The sequence below is a fragment of the Ailuropoda melanoleuca genome, chromosome 15 (assembly GCF_002007445.2).
Source record: "Ailuropoda melanoleuca isolate Jingjing chromosome 15, ASM200744v2, whole genome shotgun sequence".
NCBI lineage: Eukaryota > Metazoa > Chordata > Mammalia > Carnivora > Ursidae > Ailuropoda > Ailuropoda melanoleuca.
This window is the reverse complement of record NC_048232.1, coordinates 3885201-3906839: the sequence shown is the minus strand read 5'-3', so window position 1 is coordinate 3906839 and position 21639 is coordinate 3885201. Positions and strand designations below refer to the sequence as shown.

Genomic DNA, 21639 nt, shown 5'->3' with positions numbered 1-21639 from the left:
AGAGAAAAAGACAGTGGTTGTTTCTGAGCTTGGTTGTGGAATGACAGATTAATTTGGTTAAGTCAAGCTTGATTTCAGATCAGAACTCACATTTAGGAGGTATTCTTAATGTTAAATTAACTAATTTCCTGTTATTTCTTCACACTGATAGAAATTCTTCTTAAGGCACAGGAAAAAATAAGCTGTTAAAAAATAAATGAAATGATGAGCACTGGGTGTTATAGGCAACTCATGTCTCACTGAACATTATGTCAAAAACTAATGATGTTACTATATGTTGGCTAATTGAATTTACAAATAAATAAATAAAGTGAAATTTTACCTATATATTATTTATTCCCCTGCCTCAAATTTGGGCAAGAGGAGAGTTTCGAGTATGGAGGGTTATATGAAAAAGCAAATATCAGATTATGGTCCCACGCTTTTCATAGGAAACAGTGGGAAATACATATATTGGCCTTACACCGTGTTATAGGCTGAGTGTTTGTGCCTCGGTCCCACCCTGTCCAGATTCCTATGTTGAAAGCCTAATCCTCAATGTGTGGGTATTTGGAGATGGGCCTTTGGGAGATTATCAGCTCATGAGGGTGGGGCCCTCATGAACAGGATTCCTGCCCTTATGAAGAGACATGAAGAGATGATCCCTCTCTCTCTCTCCTCCTTGTGAGGTCACAGCAAGAAGGTCACTGTCTGCACACCAAAAGGAAAGCTCTCCCCAGGAACCCGGTGTGCCAGCACTTTGATCTGGGACTTCCCATCCTCCTAAACTGTGAGAAATAAAAATTTGTTGTTTAATTCACCAAGTCTGTGGAATTTTGTTACAGCGGCTTGAGCTGACTGAGGCAATGGATGGCACCACGTTAAAATGAAGACACAGCTGACGTCGAGGCTGGAGGTGATTCCTCACCAGAATGAGTCTCTGGTGCACAAGGACAAATCCGAACCTGCACGAATGCAAAATAATTACTGTGGCAATTTTATTATAATTTTGAAGGCAAATTTTCAAAATTAGACTTTTTTTCAAGAACGGTAATATCCCATCACCATCAGCTGCAGATTTGCTCCAGCTGACGTGCTTTTCATGTTTGCAACACCAAATAGAGGCTCATTCCAACTGGCACGTTTGTTGACGTTAGGAGCCTTTTGGTGCACAGCTGAATATAATTCAGGAAAAAGATTTTCCAGAAGACTTGTTTTCTAGAATGAACTTTGTGCTAAGGATTTATTGCTTGGACAACTATAAAACATGCTTCATCTCTAACTACTGAAAATGATTCTGTGTTCATAGCAATAATTTGAACTTTATTTCATCAACTTCAGGAATTTTTCTTATTGTAATGATCAAAATATAATATTTAGAAGATTAATTGGAAGAATAAATATATTCATCTTTTTTTCCCCATCATTTTGTTCTTTTCTTCATAATTTTTGTAAGATACACTTGTGTTGTATTTTTTGCTATGTCTTTACCATGCTCCTTCTATCATGTATACCATAAATTTTGGAATTTTTCCTTATTGAGAAAATTTAACATGGCACAGTTTTTAATGTTTTTTAACTCATCCTCATAAAACGTGAAACATTACCTAAAGGGGATTTTTTCTTTCTCTTCCATGCCTTTTTCTTTTCCTTTTTTTTTTTGTTTTTTGAGAGATTCATGTCTAAATTATCCAAATTCAATATGACTCTTAAAAGTTACATTACCTTCCATTATAAATACCAATACGCCAGATGTTTCTGAAAAGCTTAGAATTGTAATTTAACCAAATCTCTATTAACCTACTTTGTATTATTATTGTAAGTATTTGATTTAAATATTGTGACTCAGAAAGTTATAATGGTCTTTCTAAGGGAACATTCCAAAGGATTGCCCCTTAATACTACATTATTTTAATCTATTTCTCTACTTAACTATTCAAAAGTTCTTAAAATTGTATCTATATATACAATTAATAGTTTTCCCAAGCATTATTACAGATATGTGTTTTCAGGTAGCAATAATAGACATATATTATACTTTAAATTCTCAATACATTTTTGGACATAAAGCACACACATTTCTCCCGCGAGTTTACAAGTGCATTTGACAGTCAATATTCAAATAGTAACAGTAAATCAGAATGGCATGCCTTGTCCAAACAATGGATGTGTTTACCCTGTGTAGGGAGGATGGAGACCCAGAGGCTCACAGACATGACACAAGCTCAGAGACACCAGAAATGAGAAAGGAGGCCCTTACTTTTTGGCCTCCTGAACAGCCAACGAACAGCCGCGGATCTTGGCAGAGCATAGTAGACTTTGATGGCTCCTTTCTTCTACATAGTTTAAAACGCATGTGGCTCAATGAGAAAAAAATACTTCTGAAAACTTATGTACTATGTAGACTTTGCTTTTAACCAACAAAACAAAACGACAAAAAATTCACGGTGAAAAAATTATACAGTACTGAACATGGCCTGTGCCTGCCTTCAAAATGTTACCAAGGCGGAAGTGCCTGGTGACCTAAATAGAAAGAATGATTTTATGAAGATTTTACTTAATGATCACTTATAATAATTTTTTATAGAATCAATACTTATTTACTCATCATAGTGATAGGCGCTGTAGTTAGTCTGGAAAATATAAGAACCATCAAAACTGAAGACCTTTCTTCAGGGAATGTCAAAACGGCAAAGAAACAAAACCCCATTTTGGTCTTTTCAGAGAATAAGCCATAATCTCAGCATCCCATGGTTCTATAAACGTACTCACATATGCACAAAACTAAGAATTGCTTTCTGGGTGTTTTGGAAACCCTGCGAATAAAGCTTTTCATTGGCAGCCACAGACAAAACAGTTTTCCTTAAAAATAAAACAGATTTTAACACTTGATTTACAGTCCATTGCGTAAAATGACTCAAAATTGGGCATTCCATTCCATGGTTCTATGGAAGCAAAGTAACATAATGGAGAGAGAAAGAGAAAAGACACACAAGCACACATTGCGTTCTCTAATCTACCTTCCAATTCCCCGCTTCCTGTTTCGTTCTGTTCTACTTTACCTGGTTTGGGTGTATATCAAATCATTTCTAGATCCCCATATAAAGATAACTCTGAACTCATTAGGTAGAATGGATGTGCACGTGCACAAAATTATGAATGAGTGACAGAGACAGAGATTAAGAGACAGATATTCAGTAATCTTCATTGTATTTCAAGAACAGTTTTTAACAGAATCAGTTTTTAAAACTGATTATTTCATGGATTAACTTCATATAGAAAAAATCCATTCATTTCCACATGGATGAGTTTCCTAAGGCTGCTATAACAAATTACCAGGAACTGGGTGTCCTAAAACAGCAGACATGCAATCTCTTACAGCTCTGGAGGCCAGAAGTCTGAAATCAAAGTTCATCAGGGTCGGTTCCCTCTTGGGGCCTAGGAGGGAGACTCTGTCCCTTGCCTCTTTCCTGACTTCTGGTGGCTACCAGCAACCCTTGGCATTCCTTGGCTTATAGACGTCTCCCTGCAGTCTCTGGCTCTGTCTTCAGATGGCCCTCTCCCTGTGTGTCCATGCCTCTTCGCATCTTACAAGGACATCATCATACTCCAGTATGACCTCATCATCTTACCTTGATTATCTGCAAAGGTTCTGTTTCTAAATAAGGTCACAATTACAGGTGCTGGGGTAAGGATTTCAGCTTATCTTTTGGGAAACACAATTTGTCTTAGTCCCTTCAGGCCTCTACAACAAAACACCATAGACATCAGTCTGGCTTATAATCAACAGAAATATATTTCTCACAGTTCTGGAGGCTGGAAGTCTGGGATCAAGGGGCCAGAAGATCTGGTATCTAGTAAGGACCCACTTTCTGGGTCATAGACAGCATCTTCTCACTGTGTCCTCACATGGTGGGAGGGGCAAGGGAGCTCTCTGGGATTCCTTCTATAAGGATACTAATCCATTCATGAGGGTCCCCTCCCATGACCTAGTGGCCTCCCAAAGGCCCTTGCCTCCTAATACCATCACATTGGGGTTAGGTTTCAACATGTGAATGTTGGCTGGGACACAAATATTTAGACTATAGCACAATTCAGCCCATTGATTTAACTCAATCAAGTCTCATATTATTAAATGTGCCTTACAGGATAAAGCATTCACTGAAACTCAGATAATTAAGACCAGAACATAGCTGGCAAACCACCTAAGATCAAAGGCAACTCCTGGTCAGTCATGAAGCTGGACGCAGCAAGCATTCTGCAAGAATACACTATCTGAAACATATGCAGTATTGAAAGATTTCACCCATTCAGAGCCATAGCCATACTTCAGGTAGCACGTGGACAAAGGAAAGTCACCTTGTTTTGTTTTTATGTTTCTACTCCAGAATTGATAAGATTAGCTCTTTGTCTGGGTCCTGCTGATGAGATCATGATAAATAGCTTGAAGTATTTCAATAACCTGCCATAATCTAAAGGTTTATGCATAGAGAATTATAAATGAATCATTTGTGCTACCACTCACCAGGTGAAAACAATGATATTGAAGAATCAATTTCTCTTTGTTCGAGGACATAGTGAGGCATGGAACACCTTTCGTCAAATAAATTAATCGTGGAACTCATTCAGAGTCAAGCTGTGGAGCCGCTTGGAAACCTTTTGTTCAAGGGAGGCATTAAATGTCAAAGGAAAATGGTTTCAGTTAACCAATTGTTCTTTCAATGTATCTCCAGTGAAAGCAGTTTATTTTTTCTTTTAGTCTCTCCATATTTTTCTTGCCAAATCCTGTGAAGACAACCATCCCAAACACTTTGAAAGATAGAGTCACATTTTCAAAATGGTGTTAATATTTTAGTTTAGGAGTCTCCTTTCAGAAAAACAATGATCATCGAGAAAATTAATGTCTTTGGGGACAAGAATAGCTTGCTGTACTTTCAAAGGTTAAGCATAATTTTTGTTAGTGTTTCAGCTTCCACTGTTAACTACAGACATTCCCCCTGACCTGCGGGGATATGTTCCAAGCCCCCCAGGGGATGCCTGGAACCAGGGATAGTTCCAAATCCTGTGTGTACCGTGTCTTCCCCTATGCATACCTACCTATGATAAAGTTTAGTTTACAGATTACATTAAGAGACTAACAATAGTATCTGATGATGAAGTAAAACAATTATAACAATATACTGGAATAAAAGCTATGTGAATGTGGTCTCTCTTTGAAAATATCCTCTTGCACCGTGTTCGTCGCCTTCTGGTGATGAAGCGAGATGATAAAACGCCCACGCGATGAGATGCAGTGAAGGGGGTGACGGGGCTCTAGGATGGAGGGGTAGGCTGTCATCGAGGAGCATCTGTTCTGGAGCGTGGTTAAGTGTGGGTCACTGAAGCCATGGAAAGCCAAACTTCCGATAAGCAGGGGCTACTGCCTCGTTCTCTGTAGTCTCAGACCCAATTCCTGAGAGAGAGAATATTTGTGCCCTGCAAGTTATAGGTTACAGACCAGTTTATAGCTTGCTGGCTTGGATCAGGTGCTCACGCTTAATCCCAAAACCATATATAAATGGTTATGGGTAGCAAATATGGCTGCCTTGGGGCTTCCCTTTCAGTGGAACCATGCAGGCACCTTGATGAACACATTTAGGACAGTTAGAGTTGGCGTTCTTCTGTGTCTTAGAAGTGTGTTTTAGAGGATTTACTCAATACTTAGATCTCTGGGGTGGAATATAGAGTCCTGCTTTTTGCATTCACGCAGTGTCGTGGCAGTGTTCCAGAAATGCTGGACATTTGTCATCAACATATGGCAGCAAGAGCACAGAGAATAGTCAAAGAAGGACTGTAAAAATATGTTTCACATGGTATGTGTGATAAAACCCAGTAATGGGATCATCTCAGCCTTTTCCCTATGTTAGACTCTGATAAGAAAGACCATTTTTTCCCCCAGTAAGCTTAGGAGGAAAAAGTAGAAAAAGGAAAGAAAGCATTTGGAGGGGCGATGATTACATTGCATTTATTAAATATGAGTGCATTGTGCAGTCTATCACCGTAGAAAAGCCACGCTCTAACTGGAAAGCACTTCAGCTATGTGGAGCAGGACTAGGACGATATAAGGAGACTCTGGTGCCGGTGGGGAAAAGAGCAACTGGAAGAAAAACAGGAGCCCCCGACTGTTCCTATGTCACTTTCACAGAGAGAAACGTTCCCTACATAAGCACAGCTTAAATTTGGAACAGGAGATGTTTAAGAACAGTGATCTGATCACACTGTGGGATAAGGAGGGAACGAGGCAGGCAGTGGGGAGTGGGGACAGGGATTCAGACCTCCCAAGAGAAGCACACAAAGAGAGCCAGAGAGGCCCCTGTGGCCATTGGCCACGGAGAGATGAAAAGCGCTTGACGGGAGCTCAGGTCGGAGGGAATGATTACAGAGGGACATTGCCTCCAGATCCTGAGCGTCTCCTAGGGATGAAGCAAACCTGGGGCCTGAGAGGCAAAACCTCACTGAAAGCCAAGGAAGGGCAGAGCGGGCTGACTGCTGCTGGTCCCGACGGAGATTCTGATTTTCTTCCTTCCTTCTGCCCTTACTGTTCCCACTACCTCTGCGACCTTGGTGACTTTGCTTGTTGTCAGTTTTTAGAATCATCTGTGCCAACTGTTACGTTGAGTATTGGGGTGGGCGGGAGAAAATCCCATTCTGTGTTTATAATTAAAGGCCTTGCCATGGCATAAATAAAGCCACAATCTTCTCTTATTGTGAAGGCTTTTTTCGTTAGTTAGTTTGTTTTTTACTCTTTCCAATTCTAAAAAAGATAGAGTTCGTTTACAAGTTAAAATGCAACACAAAACAGTTAAACGTAAGATTTGGAGATTTTTAAAGAGTGAAGGAATCATCCAAAAGCAGCTGAAGGTTAAAATTCCTATCTGTGATAAGAGAATATTAAACACGACAATTGTCTTTCCATTTCATTTAAAGATTTTTGGTAGCCGAGAAAAAAAAAAAAATGTGCGCCATCGCACCAGTCTTTTCTAAGGAGAGAAAACATCGTAATCATTGTTGGAGATGTCTACCTTCTTTTGGAATTAAACTGAAGCAGAAAATTCCTAAGCAGACTCGAGAACATTATCACAGCGTCACCGTGGGGAAAACATCAAAGGTGACTCAATTTGTGACAGTGATTGAACATAGAGAGAACTGAGTTTATATTTGCATCCTGTAGACCCGGAGACTTTTGAATACTTCCCTCCTTGTGTGGGGCGGCACCCCCCAGAGCCAGGTCATCACAGGAAGATGGAGTCTTCTGGAGAAATAGGAGCAGTTCCTACAACCTCGCTTTACCCTGCTAATGGAAGGTAATTGTTCCGTGTTGAGCTGCTCCCATCAAAGCGGTGGGAATTGTTCAGACATCCAGTGTTTGCTAAAAAAAGTTCATCCATACCACTAGGAAGTGGGTTTGGGGAGAAGAAAATGTAGAAAGTGGATTATGAACGGGGAAGGCAGAAAACTTTGTGTTTTCCCGTGAACCTAATCCTGATTAGAATGAGAAAACGATAGAACCAAAAGTATTATCTGGACTTTCAGGAAATTTATGTTTATTCTGAGGCTGCAATTTGAGTAGTGCGGCATATTGTTTCCCTTGGGGTGTTTCCACATGCTTCCCCAAGACCAGAGCTGAGAGGCCCATCAGCAGTTGTGGGCGGAATTCCTAGTTTCTGCATCTTAATTTGGAGATGTTTTCTTTTGGACAGTCTTGTCCTGGTTAATATATGTCTTGGTGTCTAGTACTAGACAGTACAACCAGCCCCAGGGTGCCCCCATCGTCAGCTCAGTCCTGGCCGTGCCTCACGCCAGAATGGCGGACCAGCCAAAGGAAACAGGAGTGGCCATGTCAGCGTCTGTCGGTTATGGGCCCCTAACAGAATACAGTAATTACAAACACTTATTCCCTCGGTGCGGTGGGGGTCAAGGGCAGAGTGCTTGCAAGCTATTTATACTGCTGCAGGAATTCTCTGTTCTCAACATTACCAAGGTTTATATAAATGGTCATTAGGAAAAATTGACTACACTGAAGAAAAGTACATTCCGTACTTGGAAGTGTTTTGCACATATTCTGAAAGGGTTGAGAGGAAGGAGGAGGGAAGGCGGGAGGGTGGGGGGGGTGGGGAGAGTCTCACATTTTTGGAAAAATGTTGCATACATAAGGCTTTCATTAATGTTAAAAAAAATCCCGACCGTAATTAATATTTCAAAGTTGTGCAAATCTACACGGAGGCCCTCAGACGCAAACATGAGAATGTGAAAATAATAAATTTCACAGGAAGACACTCCCCCATCCGGTTTTAAAGAAAGGATTCTTCCCACCACATTCATGCTCATGATGGCCTTATGGTTTCTTCTGTTTATGAACTTGTTTGCAATTTTAACAATATTTAAATCAGAACACGGTAAATATCCATTCTATAGCCCAGGGCCACAATAAAAGGTTGGCTTCAGTTCGATTTGACGGTGTCACATGATCTATCCCTAACACCTTATCTGTCCTTCTCACTCCTCATAAGTACCTTCCCGGCATGTGTTCCAACGGTACTTGTGTTCTTACTGGGAGCTCTGGTGATAATCTTTGTTGTTTGTTTGTTTGTGTTTTTAGTAATTACACCTCCTTGAGTAACATTTTAAAGAAGTCTTATTCTTTATACTAAATTCTACATGTCACTTGAAATATTTGGTGTTTCCATGAATTTTAATGATTTTAATAATGTTAATGTATTACCTAATAATTACTTGCTTCCCTTAGAAAGTAATGAAAAAATAAATATGCCTTGGAAAACGAAAAGACCTTGAAAAGAATCGTTGTGATGATATTGAAAGACCACTTTTAATTATTGCAAGGGTATGATGCAGTGTCAGGGCACATGCGTCCAACGGTCAGAAGGACCCCGAGCTTGGGGCTCAAGGCTGTGTCTCCTGCTTCAAAGGCCTGCTGATTGTGCCTTTGAGGTGGTCCCTCTCAGGGTACCCTCCTGCCTGCCCTGTATGTCCTCTGCACCTGTGCCCCCACCGAGCACCCCCAGCGTGCAGCCCTGGCAGGGCGGGGGTCCTAGTGCCAACGGGACCCTTCCAGAGGGGTCTATGTGTTAAGCTGCTTAGGCAGGATGTGGGGACAGGAGCATCTAAGCAAATCACTTGGTCTCTGAGCCTCAGCCGCCTCAGGAGGTGATGGAGTAAGCCCACCTCCTGGTGCTGTTGGGAGAAATAAAAGGGGATGCATGTAAGGTCTTCAGCAGCAGGCCTCACTGAGCAACTGCCCAGGTTCCATACCCGCTGTGGCCTCTGCAGTCTCAGGTCCATGGACCTCGCCACCTCCTCTTACCTGTTAATTCACTCTGTCCAGCAATGGTTTGGGGAAAACATATTCACCTCTCTAACTTACAAGAATAATTAAAATAGTAATTTCATTACTGAGCTGCACAGGTGTTGCCTGCTTGATGACAATAAATCAAAATAGGAGGCAATAAATTCATTCACTCATTAAACATTTTTTGGGTGACTGCTATGTGCTGGGTACCATGCTAGGCTCTGACAGTCCCAAAATAATTCAGACTTCATGTCTGGCCTACAGGAATTTATGGTCTAGTCAGGGGGACAAAGCTGCAGGGGGACTCTGGGGGAGGGCCACCTTGGCACGCAGACGGGACTGAACATGCAGAGTAAACTGGTGGCCTGGACCCAGACTCGGCTTCTCTGAGGCTGAATCGCGTCCCGTGACTGCCCATGGGCAGGACCGGGTATTGTGCCAAGGCCTGGCATTGACTACTCGGATCTGTCCTCTGAAGCCCAAATATCCCATTTTGTGTTTGGAGAAAGGAGGGCCATGGTCAAATGGAAAGGGTGCTTTCACGAACAATGTGAGATGTGCGGGGGTACTGTGGGGGAGGAAAAATAATCCCCCTCTACTCTTTAGAGTTCTTGGCTGAGACTCCTGTAACAAGAGGCAGATCCACAACAACAACAAAAAATACGGACACCTCACATGCACAGGGGAGATACAGAGGACAACGAGCCACGCTCTGGGCACTTACGCTCAGGCCCGCGTACCACCCTAGAAGGGACAGGAGGGGGTGTGAATGGGTTAGGGGAGATGGCTGGTCCCTTAGGACAACAGATGGGAAGGTGAGAGTTTGTGACAGTCTGTCTGGGTGGGGGGTCAACTTCATGTCTCCTCTCCTGTGACAAGGGTCAATCTTCCTGGTGGGAGAAGCTCCTGGGAAGGGGACTGAGGACATTGAGGTCCTTTTGGAGACTCTGTCTTCAGGCAGTGGGGGGAATTCAGAGAAAGCATCTCCCAGTATTTCTTTCAAAGCCTTCAGCTCTGAATAACCAGTATGCCATAGGCGCACATCTGAGGTGGACCCAGCTGTCCTGCAGACCAAAGCAACGGAGAAGCGGGCCTCTAAAGTGGAGAGTGGCCAACGGGAGCTAGTTTCTCACACTGCTCACCTGCTCTCCCCTCTGTGCCCCTCGGGTCTCAGGAGCCCTCAACCAGACATGGTATCAGAGTGCTTCCTGCACGACAGTCACACCTGCTGCACCCTCAAAGCCCCGGGCGGTGCCAGGGTTATCTCCCAAGGGTGGGGGACATCCGTTCCTCAGAGCCGAGTTGCAGTTTCAATCCAGGAAGTGAGGAAGGTGGTTTGATGTTCAGTCAGGATGGTTCTAAGCAGGGCAATCCGGGTATAAAATTTGCATTTCAATAAGAACACTCAGCTCACAGAAGATGCAATACATACAAAGAGGGCAAAATTTGTGCCTGGAAGAGCCAGTCCGAGGCTGCTGAGGCAATCCCCGTACTACATGACGAGAGCTGAGCTCAGGCAGCGATGGGGAAGGAAGGGAGAAGGTTTCAGGAATGCAGAGTCAGAGCTGAGGGGAATGTAAATGTGATTGGGAAGCAGGTGCTGAGGAAGAGGCGGGAATTGAGGGTGACCATGGCATATCTGGCCTGGGCACTCTGTGGCCTCCTCTGTAAAGGCAGGAGGAAGGCAGGGAGGGAGCAGGTGGAAGCTGAGGCAATGGCAGGGGGCTCACTTGCAACAGGACCATCTCTGGTGTGGATGCCCTGCCCTGGACTTCAAGAAATAGACGTGGGCTTTGGGAAAGGATCAGTTGGCAGGATTGGAAGAGAAGAAGAGTCAGAGATGAATCCCCAGGGAGACTGCAGGTAAGCAGAGGAGAGGAAAGAAGGTTTTCTAAGGAGACAGAAGGAGAAGATCTCAGAGGGCAAAGGACCAAAGCCAGATGAATGGAGGGTCGTTGGTCAGTGGTCCTTTTACTGAGCGTTTCACATGATCTATGAGTGTGGCAGCCCCTGAGCTGATCTGGATGGACTGATCTCCAAGAAAGCATGCAAGACATTGAAGGGGTTCAAACAATGCCAACCAAATTATGCCACTTTAGCAGAAGGATTATTCTGAGCTGAAGAAAATTGAGAAGGAGCAGTTAGAAGAAAAGCCTTCTGCCTTTCCTTCATTTGCCTCCAAACAGGACATAAGTTTGTAAAGGAGCTCCCTCTCCCAACTAGGAAGGACAGAAGTCAATCACCAGAGATAACTCTAGACCCTGATCAGCCCAGAGATGGCCCAGAGGAGTCTACACAGCAAACCTCACTAACTAGGCTTTATCTCCCACTAGCTCCCCAGACACTTGCCTCCCTATAATTTGCTGCCCTAGGAACTCAAACTCCTTTTCCTTTGTTTTATCACCTCTCTAACAAATGTATTGTTCTTTTGCTAAGATGCTTTATAAGCCCAAGTTCTAACCACCCCTTTGAATTACTCCTCTCTGAGTGCTGCCGTGTGTATGCGTGATGCTGGGGTCAGAGCTCTGAAGTTAGCTGTATGACCCAACAGATGGGTGGCCTCCAGGCCCCCTGTCAGCTCAGCACTGGATGAAGGTGGACTTCAAGCACCACTAATAGCCAGTTTCCATGGAGATCTTCAGAGAGGATGACCTCAGCCAGACATTTCAGGTGAGTAGTTTCACTGGGGCCCCTCAAGCCTCTCATTTCTCCCTTAATTCTCAGAGCATATCAACAAAGTAGGGTTCATTTTTACCTTAGTTTTACAGGTGAAGCTAATGCATTAAGAAGCTAACGGGGTTCTCAAGGCCCCAGAGTGACTTAATGAAGCAGATCCAGGGTCAGGCCAACTCCAGAGCTGGGATTCCTAACACCACCATCTGGAAAACCAGACAGAGCACAGCTGTAGAGGGCAGGGAACACTCACCCTGAATGCGTCTGAGAGCCACTGGTAATTTTAAGGAGTGGGAGGTCCAATTTGTGTTTCAGAAATCTCACTCTAGTTTGAGTTTGGAGGATAGACGCACTGGGGAGACCAGTTAGCCTATTCCAAGAAAAATCTGAAGCCCTGAACTAAGTGAGGCAGCCACCAACCAGATGGGGGAAAGGAAGCTGGGCCAACTTCTGAATACAGTGAGGTGATTCAGAAAGCCATGAAACACTGGATTTCAGAGCACCCAACGTGTCTCCTAGAACAGGTGGTCAGTAAAGGTTCAGCTGCCATGTGTACAAGTGTTGATTATAATACCTCTCCCCACCCCTCCCCTCCATGTCCCAGCACCTTTGCTGATGACTAGTGAAAAAAAATGCCCCTTATCTACTGAAACTATTGACCTTCCTTTCCCTCTCTCTGCCTCCAGCTATCACTGATGGTGCTCCCATCTTTGAGACGTACTTAGAGGAAATGCTTTTACAAGTCATGGAATGCCTGAGTTCCTCATTAGTGCTTAAGTGCCGTGGACATTTATGGCTATGACTATTCCTTTGTCGTGAATATTATCCCATTATATCGAAGTGCTTTATACACCTTAGAAGGAAGACACTACAGACTGCAAGTCCTAATTATTATTATTGCCATTATTACTACTACGATTTTAAAAGTATTTGCAGAATGGTCCCATTAAAGGACAGTTTATTACGAGTTTACTGTCTTGCATTTCTCTTTCCCGGTGTTTCCAATGTTCTTGATCTCTCTTACAATGTTTTATTTGTTCCCACTAATGAAAAGAGAAACTATTAAAAGCAGGCTCACAGAATACCAAGTCATATATTTATTTTGAGTAATCTCTTTATAATAACCCTATTTCTTGCCACAACAGAATATAAACATCTTGTTGATTTTCTGTCTAAATATCTATCTAAATCAAGTAATATGTTTAAAGAGTCCTCATCTGTTAACAATTGGGCTATTCATAGAAAGAAAGGAAAGTGACTGCAGCCAATTGAGAGTGATGGTGTGTCTTTGGCACATTGTCATATTTAAGGTCCTTTCTATCAGCGTATTCAGGTATATAGACTCACTGGTAGCGGCTATTAATTTGAGGCCATTTGAATATTTTTAAAGATATGGACGTTTTCTTCTATATTTTTTGACGTACAGTTTCAAGGATTTTCAAGACTCTTTGCAGTCCATTCACAAAACTCCAAATATCCTTGGACTCCAATTTCAGAGCATGAATTTTTAGCCGACCGACATCCATCCTTCTACCTTTGGTAATAAAAGAACCCAAAATTTCGATAAAGAAAACCTTTCCTTTTTCCTGTTTTGGGGGGATAGACTCCACAACCAGCTGCCCAGGTTGACTCAGTCAGCTGAAATCGGTCAGTCTACCCCACGGCCCTCGAATGTAATGGCCGATGAAGAGCCAGGGGCCCAGCACCGTGAGAAAACGCGTGCTGATACCCGTGAAGAGGAAACTCGCTCTTCCTCCGGGATGGGTGGTGCCGGCGGAAAGGCGGGGGGCAGCCCAGGCACCCTGGGGTCTTAGTGACACAGTCTGAGCCCTGCATCAAGGCCAATCTAAAACAGCCCTACCTGTAGACATCTCTGTGACATGAGCTGAAGTTTTCGCATTTTTGTTAAGCCAGTTTAAATTGGGACAAATAGTCCTGAATGATATGCACTAGCCTGGAGACACCGGCCCTAGTAAAAAAAAAAAAAAAAAAAAAAAAAGGGGGCTTAATTTAGGATTTGCAAACATTTTTGGTTTTGATTATGTCTTATTGGAATGTGGCGTATTGGGGATTTTCATTAAATTTTTTTGATTTTCTTTTAATCCTCTAGTGATCAGTAAAAAGTGAAGACGTTACAGCAAATTGGGTACAGCCATCATTAACTTTTAGAAAAATAGTGAATCCTGGAAAGTGGAGAACGGAAGCCAAGCTAAAACATAGGAGAGGGAAGATGTTAGAAAAGAGTTGGGCCAGCTGATATTATGCAGCCGAAGATGGAGAAACATCTGGAGGGTTCCTCCTGTTAGAACTAGACTTGAAGAGAATTTAGGATTTCAGGTGTCATCCTTCCTGCTCCTATGATACATATGGCATTGAAAGGGACCAGGAAGCATTTCAGGTAGGATAGATTTCCTAGACCAAATACCCGGATGAGAAAGATGATCCCTGAGGTCTTCACACAAGATCACTTGCAAGCAGAGAGCACGGTTTTATTGCCTGTGCACTGCTCCCTTCAGATGTGACGTCTGACTCAGATTCTGGGAGGAATGGAGAAGGGAGAAAGAGCAAAGACTCACTATTTTAGTACCATTTGACTTTTTATTCTATTGATTAAGGTAGAAGTCAATTTTTTCAATTCTCAAAATAATATTAAATAAAATAATACCCCAATACTTAAAAGAATTAGTAGATATTCTTTTTTTTAAAAAGATTTTATTTATTTATTCTACAGAGATAGAGACACAGCGAGAGAGGGAACACAAGCAGGGGGAGTGGGAGAGGAAGAAGCAGGCTCCCAGTGGAAGAGCCTGATGTGGGACTCGATCCCATAACACTGGGATCACGCCCTGAGCCGAAGGCAGACGCTCAACCACTGTGCCACCCAGGCGCCCCCAAGAATTAGTAGATATTCTATATTAGTATTTTGTATATCATGTTTGAACCTAATTTTTTAAAGATTTTATTTATTTATTTGAGAGAGAGCATGAGCAGGGGGAGGGGCAGAAGGAGAAGCAGACTCCCCGCTGAGCAGGGAGCCTGACATGGGACTGGATCCCAGGACCCTGAGATCATGACCTGAGCTGAAGGCAGACACTTAACCGAGTGAGCCATCCAGGCGCCCCAGTTTTTTTTTTTTCTAAATAGAATAATGACCATTATTAATACATCAAGAAAGTAACCTGAGTCAATTCAAAGCAATTATCACAGAACTTCTGATGTAATGTAGAAATGGTTAAAATTATATTCTCTCAAATAACCAGTTCTGATAATATTTAACAAATTCCCTTATTCTAAATGTCTGATTTTTTTATTAGAAAATGTCATAATGGATGCTCTTGAAAGGAAAAAAAAAGGGGAACTGGTTAACTAGTTTTAAAAGTCGTTTAAGGTATACATTTTTACAAGTCACAGTTTCCTCTTTTTAAAAATTTACTTCCCTTATTATAGGGTACAAGCCTGTTATGTACTAAGATGAGTCAATATTTGTTTTCTCATCTCAGCTTCTACTTGGACATTTTAAAAGTGCATAGTCTGAATCTTGCTTCGTTTAGATATTAATTTTAAATGACTCTTGTATTAGAGTTCTCCAGAGAAGCACAACCACTGAGCTATCCTGCAGAAGATTTACGACAAGGAGCTGGCTCATGCTATTGTGAAGGCCGGAAAGTCCCTCGGTCTGCCAAGCTGGAGACCTGGGAGGGCTGGTGGGGTCAGTGACAATCCAAAGACAGGAGAAGCCTGATATCCCAGCTCCACAGCCAGGCAGAAAGAGCAGATCAAACTTTCCTCCACTTTTTGTCTTCTGCTGGCCCTAGAGAGATGGGATGAGCCCCGACACTGGGGAGGGGAATCTGCTTTGTTCAGTCCACCCTTTCAAATGCCAGCCTCATCTGGAAACTCCCTCACAGACACGCCCAGAATAACATTTAACTGGGTAGCTGGCCCCCCTGTGAATCAGTCCAGTTGACGCATAACATTAAGCATTCTAATCCTGGAGCAAGTCTTCGTCCAGGCTAGCGGGTCCCCGACATTCTGCGACCCCGTCAGGGATGCCTCCTTCCCCACCAGCTCACTGCCCACCAGACCGCTCTTTTCCAGCACACAGAGCTGATGAGAAGCAGAAATGTCTCCAGAAGTAAATATTCTTGAAGAAACTTCATCTCCAGTTTCATAGCAACGAATATGCAAACATTGAGTTTTATGGTAATCAACAAAATACATGTCCAACAATCTGCAAACAAAAAGAAAACTGACAAAATCATTTTTCTCCTGTAATTTTCCAGAATAATTCACAAATATAATTTCTTCATTTTCTTGAGTTAAACTTCAGCAGATATTAGTATAGAATTAGATAATACAATAAACAAAAGATCTACATATTTACATATGTATGTATATATAGAGAGATAGATAGATAATTTAGATAATAAAAATGAAAGTCATTTCGTAATTGAATTGCCTGACAAAAATAGTACTCCATTTGGGTAATGAAGTGTTAGCCTTTGATGGAATAATTTTGGCATGTGTATGTGTCCATATGACCCAGGGAGAGGGAATAATGATAAATATGTTTCTAAGTTGGTCCAAGTGAAAAATCTAGATTAAAAAAAATCAATCACGTTTTATTTTAAAATAACACAAGTTCTTCCCTCATCTTTCAAAATTTACCGCTGAAGATTTTTCTCAAGGAAAGTGAATTGAATTCACCCTAATTAGTTCTAGTCTTTCAAATGAGGATCCTGGTCCTGCAAAGATATTCTTTCATATAAGTGCCCTTTAGAAATGCCAATAAGCATGTTTCTGCTTTCCCATGAGAATAGTTCACATTTTATAAGGACAGAAAGCATCAGCATGTGTAACTGAAATAAGTCTGTGTAGCATGGGGCTCTCCCATTTATATTACTGGATAAATAGATCTATGCAGAGAGTATAAATGAGAGAATAAAGGATCTTTTACTGAAACTCACCAGACATTTCTTTCAAGAGATCTAAAATGGTGAATTCTACAAACAAAAGCAAGAGGAAATATGTTAATCCAATGCCCTATTCTTATTTGCTAGCTAGATTTAAAATATATATATATATATATACAAATACATATATATACAAATATATATATACAAATATATATATATTAAACAATTCTAAAAAAATTATTTCAGTGAAAAAAAAATCCTCCCCAAAAAGAAAATACTTAGTATCCAAGAAACACCAAAGTATATATTAAAGGTCTAAAAATGTAAGCAGTTGAGGAGGAGACTTTCAACACTAAGGTACATCAGTCAAGAACCAGATAGAACACATGACGTTAAGGGGGGCTCTCGCCCAGGGCTTCCAGGGTCTGAGATGTAGGGAAGTCCACATGAAGGCGTGGTGATGTCATGTTGTATCCTGGGCACTGCCGATGACCAACTCCAGTGGGTGACGGTGGTCACGGGAAGGCTCTGCTCTGCTCATGACACTCCATGCAGTTTCTCGGAGAACAGTTTGGCACATCCAATAAAACTGAAGATGAGTGTCCAGATTAACTGAGGGAAGTTTAACTGTAGGTATCTGAGGGAAACCTTGGACTTATCTTAAAAAAAGAGAAGAAACAGGCAAACTAATAAAAGGAGAGTCTGGGAACAGCCTTAAAAGAAACACAAGAAATCTTGTTTACAAAAAAAATGATAAATAACCATAAAAATATGATACAATGCTGTCTCTTTGAAATAAGGGCAGAACCCAATAAAAGATAAATGGAGCAATCGGATAGGAGAGTTTGTGAAATGAAATATGAGAGATGAAAGTTTTCTGTATGTTTCAAGGGTCAGAAGGTGACTTGGGGGAGATAGCCCAGGAAGTAGAACGCAGGAAGCGGGGCCTGAACCAGGGGACAAGGACTGGAACTCAGGGAGCAGGTAACCCACACTAGGACACAGGACCATGCAGGGCGGTGGGGCAGGGGGAGGCAGCCCAATGCCAGAGCCAGCGCGAACATTACAGCAGAAGGGCAGAGGCGGCCGCATGTCCCCAGTCCAGCACTGCTCTCATTGCCACCCTGTTGTAGCGACCTTTGTGTTTCCCCTGGGAGCATTTAATTCTTCCCTGAATTCTAACTGGACACATTCAAATATAATCAGCCAATATAATACACTGGTTTTTAAAAACTTGTAATGGAGCATAAACTCAATTTTGCTTCCTGAAAAAAGAACATTTTGGAGGGATTTTGCATGTACAAAACTGTGGACCATCTCTTTGTTTTTGACACCTTTGGAAGTTGCCGGAAGAATCCCACCATCTCTTGCTTGCACATGTGATGTGAGTTGTGCTGAGCTCCTCCTGGCTCCTCCTTCCAAGACCAAGGCTATGGGAGCAAGCAGGCTCAGCCACACTGCCCTCTTGGTGGAGTGGGGCTCAGTGTGTATCTGTCTGCTTTCTGGACTGCTTCTATGCATGTAGGTCAGCGGATCCTGGACACATGCTCTTAACATAGCCTGGCCTGAGAAAAGATCCTTTACTACCAGCACTGGTTAGAACCAGTCCACATGAGCATAACAGAAAAACAGACAAAAAAATTGAAGAATATTCAGCAAAATACCATAAAACCATTCAAAAGATTGCTCATGTAATAGAATACATTCTCCAAAACTTTGTGAAAAAAGCTACTTAAGCAATGGAATATATAGCACACTAATACTTAAATTTAAAAATAGACAAAATGCTTTTAATCTGATTAAAAGTGGGCAGAGGACCTGAATGGACATTTCTGCAAAGAAGACCTCCAGATGGCCAACAGATACATGAAAGGGCGCTCCACATCACTCATCACCAGGGAAATGCAAATCAGAACCACGATGAGATACCACCTCACACCTGTCAGAATGGCTAAAATTAACAACACAAGAAACAACAAGCATTAGTGAGGGTGTGGAGAAAAAGGAACCCTCACTCACTGTTGGTGGGAATGCAAATTGGTGCAGCCACTGTGGAAAAACCAGAGGGAAGTTCCTCAAAAAATGAAAAATAGGGGCTCCTGGGTGGCTCAATTGGTTAAGTGTCCAGCTTTTGGTTTTGGCTCAGGTCATGATCTCCAGGTGCTGGGATTGAGCCCCATGTTGGACTCCACGCTCAGTGCAGAGCCTACTTGTCCTTCTCTCTCTCTGCTCCTCTCCCCACCCCCCCACTTGCACTCTCTTTCTCTATCAAATAAATAAATAAATCTTATTAAAAAAACGAAAAATAGAATTACCACATGATCCAGTATTTCCGCTACTGGATATTTACCCAAAGAAAAAGAAAATACTCATTCGAAAAGATATTTACACCCCTGTGTTTATTGTTGCATTATCTACAATAGCCAAGATATGGAATCAACCCAGGTATCCACAGATAGAAGAATGGATAAAGAGGATGTGGGGTGTATATATACACACACACACACAACACACACTATATATATATATATATACACACACATATATATATACACACATTGCGTATATATAATATACAATAGAATAGTTACTATAAAAAAGAGTGAAATCTTGCCATTTACAACAATACGGATCATGGAAGGACCCAGAGGGTATAAGCCTAAGTGAAGTCAATCAGTCAGAGAAAGAAAACACCATATGATTTTACTCATGTGTGGAATGAACAANAAATAAGGGCAGAACCCAATAAAAGATAAATGGAGCAATCGGATAGGAGAGTTTGTGAAATGAAATATGAGAGATGAAAGTTTTCTGTATGTTTCAAGGGTCAGAAGGTGACTTGGGGGAGATAGCCCAGGAAGTAGAACGCAGGAAGCGGGGCCTGAACCAGGGGACAAGGACTGGAACTCAGGGAGCAGGTAACCCACACTAGGACACAGGACCATGCAGGGCGGTGGGGCAGGGGGAGGCAGCCCAATGCCAGAGCCAGCGCGGACATTACAGCAGAAGGGCAGAGGCGGCTGCATGTCCCCAGTCCAGCGCTGCTCTCATTGCCACCCTGTTGTAGCGACCTTTGTGTTTCCCCTGGGAGCATTTAATTCTTCCCTGAATTCTAACTGGACACATTCAAATATAATCAGCCAATATAATACACTGGTTTTTAAAAACTCGTAATGGACCATAAACTCAATTTTGCTTCCTGAAAAAAGAACATTTTGGGGGGATTTTGCATGTACAAAACTGTGGACCATCTCTTTGTTTTTGACACCTTTGGAAGTTGCCGGAAGAATCCCACCATCTCTTGCTTGCACATGTGATGTGAGTTGTGCTGAGCTCCTCCTGGCTCCTCCTTCCAAGACCAAGGCTATGGGAGCAAGCAGGCTCAGCCACACTGCCCTCTTGGTGGGGTGGGGCTCAGTGTGTATCTGTCTGCTTTCTGGACTGCTTCTATGCATGTAGGTCAGTGGATCCTGGACACATGCTCTTAACATAGCCTGGCCTGAGAAAAGATCCTTTACTACCAGCACTGGTTAGAACCAGTCCACATGAGCATAACAGAAAAACAGACAAAAAAATTGAAGAATATTCAGCAAAATACCATAAAACCATTCAAAAGATTGCTCATGTAATAGAATACATTCTCCAAAACTTTGTGAAAAAAGCTACTTAAGCAATGGAATATATAGCACACTAATACTTAAATTTAAAAATAGACAAAATGCTTTTAATCTGATTAAAAGTGGGCAGAGGACCTGAATGGACATTTCTGCAAAGAAGACCTCCAGATGGCCAACAGATACATGAAAGGGCGCTCCACATCACTCATCACCAGGGAAATGCAAATCAGAACCACGATGAGATACCACCTCACACCTGTCAGAATGGCTAAAATTAACAACACAAGAAACAACAAGCATTAGTGAGGATGTGGAGAAAAAGGAACCCTCACTCACTGTTGGTGGGAATGCAAATTGGTGCAGCCACTGTGGAAAAACCAGAGGGAAGTTCCTCAAAAAATGAAAAATAGGGGCTCCTGGGTGGCTCAATTGGTTAAGTGTCCAGCTTTTGGTTTTGGCTCAGGTCATGATCTCCAGGTGCTGGGATTGAGCCCCATGTTGGACTCCACGCTCAGTGCAGAGCCTACTTGTCCTTCTCTCTCTCTGCTCCTCTCCCCACCCCCCCACTTGCACTCTCTTTCTCTATCAAATAAATAAATAAATCTTATTAAAAAAACGAAAAATAGAATTACCACATGATCCAGTATTTCCGCTACTGGATATTTACCCAAAGAAAAAGAAAATACTCATTCGAAAAGATATTTACACCCCTGTGTTTATTGTTGCATTATCTACAATAGCCAAGATATGGAATCAACCCAGGTATCCACAGATAGAAGAATGGATAAAGAGGATGTGGGGTGTATATATACACACACACACACAACACACACTATATATATATATATATACACACACATATATATATACACACATTGCGTATATATAATATACAATAGAATAGTTACTATAAAAAAGAGTGAAATCTTGCCATTTACAACAATACGGATCATGGAAGGACCCAGAGGGTATAAGCCTAAGTGAAGTCAATCAGTCAGAGAAAGAAAACACCATATGATTTTACTCATGTGTGGAATGAACAAACAAACAAAAGAGAGACTAAAAGCAGACTCTTAGCTACAGAGAACAAACCGGTGGTTGCGGGGGG

The 21639-nt window shown here is 42.1% G+C and overlaps 2 long non-coding RNA genes across 2 annotated transcripts in view; one reads left to right on the top strand and one right to left on the bottom strand.

Annotated features, from left to right (window-relative positions):
- Nucleotides 1–10781: 10781 nt before the first annotated feature.
- Nucleotides 10782–13251, top strand: LOC117796454. Its single transcript, XR_004620979.1, has 3 exons — nt 10782–11995; nt 12086–12275; nt 12685–13251. It is a non-coding gene; the product is annotated as an uncharacterized LOC117796454 (long non-coding RNA).
- A 1883-nt stretch (nt 13252–15134) lies between these two features.
- The window catches only part of LOC117796409, a 22195-nt gene continuing 15690 nt past the window's right edge, over nt 15135–21639 (bottom strand). The window contains exons 2-3 of the long non-coding RNA XR_004620901.1: nt 16966–17001; nt 15135–16229 (exon numbers count right to left, since the gene is read on the bottom strand). This is a non-coding gene — a long non-coding RNA (uncharacterized LOC117796409). The remainder of the gene's footprint in view (nt 16230–16965; nt 17002–21639) is intronic.